Consider the following 5,064-nt stretch of genomic DNA (forward strand, 5'->3'; position numbering starts at 1 on the left):
TATATATATATATATATATATATATATATATATATATATATATATATATATATATATATATATATATATATATATATATATATATATATTGTCTAAATATGGGTAACGAGTGTGGCACCCCAAAACAAAGACGGCTGGTGGTGTCAGGATCACGCCACCCTACGTCACACGAGTCATGGAACTTTCCATAACCTATTTATTGCCATCGATAACTAATCGGTTGCATCTACATTATATTGTGTATGCGAGTTGCATACTTATCTTTTATGTAATGTATTTTAACATGTACTTGTCTTAGTCATAAGTTAATTTTCCTTGCCTACTTTATGTAATTAGAAGATTTTAATCTTTAATACACCAATGTATAGTGAGTGTGGTAAACCCACTCATATTTCTGCTGTCAGCACTTTGAAGGCAGCAAGCGTGCCTTGAGCCGGCTCCTCTAGTCAGTCAGCTTGTCGGGGTGTAACGCGATATAACGTACAGACACGCTGTCCCGTATACGCCACACTCTTCTCCAGATCTCTGTATTTAATCTTAAATATATTCATAGATAAATACAAGTTCACCTGATAAACCAAAGAAACTCAACCAAGTGACTTTACCTACAACAGAAAGGTAAGAACTAATTAATAGCATTCCGCGGTAATTGATAATTCTAAATACCTGTCGGAACACACTCAGGGACGGCACAGAACGTCTGACTTCTGATCTTTGTAAGATTTTTGACTGGCAGAGAAAACTTACTAGTGTTCAATGCCTCAAAACTCAATTTCTCCCTTGCTTCAGTTCAAATTATTGTTTACATTGCAGTTGGATTTATTGTTATACTCTAAATGTATATATCAGATGATGTGGTCAATAAATCTCTGTATCTCTGTATGTGTGTATGTAGGTATGTATATGTGGATTTCCACGATTCATCATGAGACAATTATTTTATAGTTTCTTTTCTAATGTATGTACTTGTATGTATACTATTTATAATTCATGTACGTTGTTCATGTATGTATGTGTGTATGTACTCGTATGCATGTGTGAATTTTTATTATTCACTACCAGCCAGTTTTATTTTTACCTTTTTTTGTTATATGTGTACCTACTATTATATATGTACGTATGTATTTCCTTAGGGAGGGTTACGGTAACCTTACTGCTAAGATGATCGTAGCAAGTCAGCAACCGCTACGAGCGTTTGAACATGCAACGCATAACAGCGAAACATTTCAAAATAAGTCTTGCTTGCATTGTACAGTTATGATGAGCTAACTCCAATTTTTAACCATCACATAGTTTATGTATATTTCCTCAACCAAAAGGATGATCTCTATAGATTTTCCATCCAGGAAAGTCATTTCCTTAAACTTTTTCTTAGATGACAATGAAACGAATTTCCCCATCTGAGTAGATTTCCTGAAAAAGTGAGCGAGAGCCCTGCACGGAGGGAGGCGGTGGCGCAATGGATAAGGTGGGGAGCGTGGGAGCGTAGGTTCAAATCCCACTACGTACAGCCTTAAAACACTTTGCCATTTGTCAAGTGGTTTAAAGTTACCTACATGTCACCATGATACCCAGGTTCTAGGTGGTTACACCCAAGATGAGCTTGGGTGGTGATATGGGCCCTAATATGGGTACCCCTATAGATGAAATTGTCTGTGCCACTAATGGGCGGAAGCTGAACAGCGCTTCCTAAATGCTCTTCAAGTGTGACTACAGGCGCTATAGGCCTTACCGTAAAAAAGAGAGAAAAAAGGTGACGTATTGCACTACCACCATCACCATCACACATGCCCTATCCCTCACATGGGCCATCTTCCCTTTCTCGTCTTCCTTCCATTCCCCTCCTTTCCCGTCCTTCACCCACCGTCGTAAACTTTCTTTTTCCTGATAAATGAATCCCGTGTGAAGAACAAGTCTGTGTTTGTGCTGGACGCGTCCTGTAAAAGATGGCATTGAACTCCATTGAATGTTAAAATGCTGCCCATCCGCCATCCGAACGCACGTTTGGAAACACTTGAGAAAAGGGCTTTAAGGGCAGTCGGCTGCCAAGAGATGGTCGTCAGTGATTTTCTAAATGACTTAATGTCACTAATATGTTGCTGAGACGATGTGAACTACGAAGAAAGCAATCCTTGGTTCTCTGTGCTGAGACCTTCTCGTGTTGAATCATGGACAAGTGTATTGATGCGTTGTTGTGGTGGTGGTGATGGTTGTGGTGGTGTTGCTGGTGGTGGTGAAACACGTGTAGTTACTATGCAACACAGGGAGGGTTCCCACAGGCGGCTCCAGACACGAGGAATCCCACTTTTCTAATGGTTTCTTTTTCATGTCATCTACTACTATTTTTACGCCATGACTGATCTTCCTACTAGTCCTGAACCCTTGATTATATCTTATTATCATTGTTTTTATCATCGTTGGCAATATCAATGTTCGCATTAATAATGACAGCTGTCACTGTCTATTGAACTTTAGGTGCGGCATGAACACAGGGAAGCAATGTGCTCGAGTACATCTTGTGTAGCCCCAGCTGTGTTGGGGTTCCCATGGCCCAGTGGATCCTGAACATAAGACGGGGAAATAGACCAACTTTGCAATTATTGTGTTGGGTCCTCGTGGCTCAGTGGGTAGAGTGATGACATTTGGAATTGGCGTGAGGGAAGCGTGGGTTCGAAACCCGCTCGGAACTTGCAAAAAAAATCTGAATGATCATCATGATGAAACTGCCCAGAGGAGAGCTAATCTGCCCTCCCCCACCCCTACCCCCTCCACCCCAGGCTGGGAACTACAACGACTGCCTTATTACTGACTCACTCAAGTATTTAAGTTAACAATAGGCTAGATAGGTTAGGTTAGGTTACGATAGGTAATAAGAGAGAGACAGTATCTGGCAGTCTACGTAGTGACCAGAAGAAGGTGGAGGAGGGAGAAGAAAAAGAAGAGGATCCAACAGCAGCAGCAGCGGAAGAGGACCGACCGGCACCAGCAGTAGCAAGAGGAGCAGCAGCAGCAGCAGCAGCAGGAACACCAGGTAAGTTGCATGACATCTGTGTATGTATGTATGTATGTTCTGTGTTCTATGTATCTATCTGTGTTCTGTGTATCTGTCTGTGTAACTATGTAGTATGTATGCACTAATAATCCATTCATTACTTGTTTCTCCCACACAGGTGCAGCAGCAGCAGAGGAAGAAGAGGACCGACCGGCAACAGCAGCAGAAGCAGCAGAGGAAGAAGAAGAGGACCGACCGGCACCAGCAGCAGCAGGAACAGCAGGTAAGTGCATGGCATCTGTGTGTGTGTGTGTGTGTGTATGTATGTTCTGTGTTCTATGTTCTGTGTATGTGTAAGAAACTATGCAGTATGTACCGATGCACTAATCCATTGCTTGTCTCTTCCACACAGGTGCAGCAGCAGCAGAGGAAGAAGAGGACCGACCGGCACCAGCAGCAGCAGGAACAGCAGGTAAGTGCATGGCATCTGTGTGTGTGTGTATGTATGTTCCGTGTATGTGTAAGTAAACTATACAGTATGTACCGATGCACTAATCCATTGCTTGTCTCTCCCACACAGGTGCAGCAGCAGCAGCAGCAGAGGAAGAAGAGGACCGACCGGCAACAGCAGCAGCAGAGGAAGAAGAAGAGGACCAACCGGCAGCAGGAACAGCAGGTAAATGCACAACATCTCCCGCACTAATCCATTACTTGTCTCTCCCACACAGGTACAGCAGTAGCAGCAGCAGCAGTAGAGGACCTACCGGCAGCAGCAGCAGCAGCAGACGAAGAAGAAGAAGAAGAGAAGCACCACCACCATTACCGCTGAACTGATCCTGACAACTTCAAGCGTCACCAAACTGACTGACTCAAGCATAGGATAGGATAGGATAGGATAGGTTAGGCTAGGATAGGATAGGTTAGGTTAGTTAGTCAGTGAGGTGGCCCTTGTAGTTGTCAGGATCAGGAGAAGCAGGAGAGGAAGAAGAGGTAGAGGAACACCGCGCCACCAGCAGTAGCAGAGGAAAAGAAGAAGAGGAGGAGCACCGCCCCGCCACCACCAGCAGCAGCAGAGGAAGAAGGATGAAGAAGGAGCAGCAGCAACAGAATTAAGGTAAGTGCATGACATCTATGTATCATGTACTGTGTGTCTGTGTATCTGTGTGCTATGTAACTATGTACTATGTATCTATGTACTAATCCATTACTTGTCTCTCCCACACAGGTACACCAGCAGCAGCAGCAGCAGCAGCGGAAGAAGAGGACCGACTGGCACCAGCAGTAGCAAGAGGAGCAGCAGCAGCAGCAGCAGCAGCAGCAGGAACACCAGGTAAGTTGCATGACATCTGTGTATCTGTGTTCTATGTATCTATGTTCTGTGTTCTGTGTATCTATGTTCTGTGTTCTATGTATCTGTGTAACTATGTGGTATGTATCGATGCGCTAATCCATTACTTGTCTCTCCCACACAGGTGCAGCAGCAGCAGCAGCAGCAGCAAGAGGACCAACCGGCAACAGCAGCAGCAGCAGGAACAGCAGGTAAGTGCAGTGTATCTATGTTCTGTGTTCTATGTTCTGTGTTCTATGTATCTATGTTCTATGTATTTGTGTAACTATGCAGTATGTATCGATGCACTAATCCATTACTTGTCTCTCCCACACAGGTGCAGCAGCAGCAGCAGAGGAAGAAGAGGACCGAGCAGCAGCAGTAGCAGAAGAGGACAGACCGGCAGCAACAGCACCAGCATCAGGAACAGCACAATGCACAACATCTCCCGCACTAATCCATTACTTGTCTCTCCCACACAGATACAGCAGCAGCAGCAGCAGCAGCAGACGAACTGATCCTGACAACTTCAAGCGTCACCAAACTGACCGACTCAAACATAGGATAGGTTAGGTTAGTTAGTCAGTGAGGTGGCCCATGTAGTTGTCAGGGTCAGGAGGAGCAGGAAGAAGAAGCAACAGCATCACCAGCAGCAGCAGAAAGTAAGTACCTGTAATGTTAGCATGTACGTGGTGGTGGTAGTATAGTAGTGGTAGTAGTAGTAGTAGTAGTAGTAGTAGTAGTA

At 44.2% G+C, this 5,064-nt stretch overlaps 1 long non-coding RNA gene across 1 annotated transcript; it reads left to right on the forward strand.

Moving 5' to 3' along the window:
* The first annotated feature begins 334 nt into the window (after positions 1 to 334).
* Positions 335 to 2,940, forward strand: LOC123503406. The gene is made up of 2 exons (XR_006674457.1): positions 335 to 618; positions 2,476 to 2,940. It is a non-coding gene; the product is annotated as an uncharacterized LOC123503406 (long non-coding RNA).
* The last annotated feature ends 2,124 nt before the right edge of the window (positions 2,941 to 5,064 follow it).

The sequence above is a fragment of the Portunus trituberculatus genome, chromosome 14, assembly GCF_017591435.1.
Source record: "Portunus trituberculatus isolate SZX2019 chromosome 14, ASM1759143v1, whole genome shotgun sequence".
In the NCBI taxonomy this organism is placed as follows: domain Eukaryota; kingdom Metazoa; phylum Arthropoda; class Malacostraca; order Decapoda; family Portunidae; genus Portunus; species Portunus trituberculatus.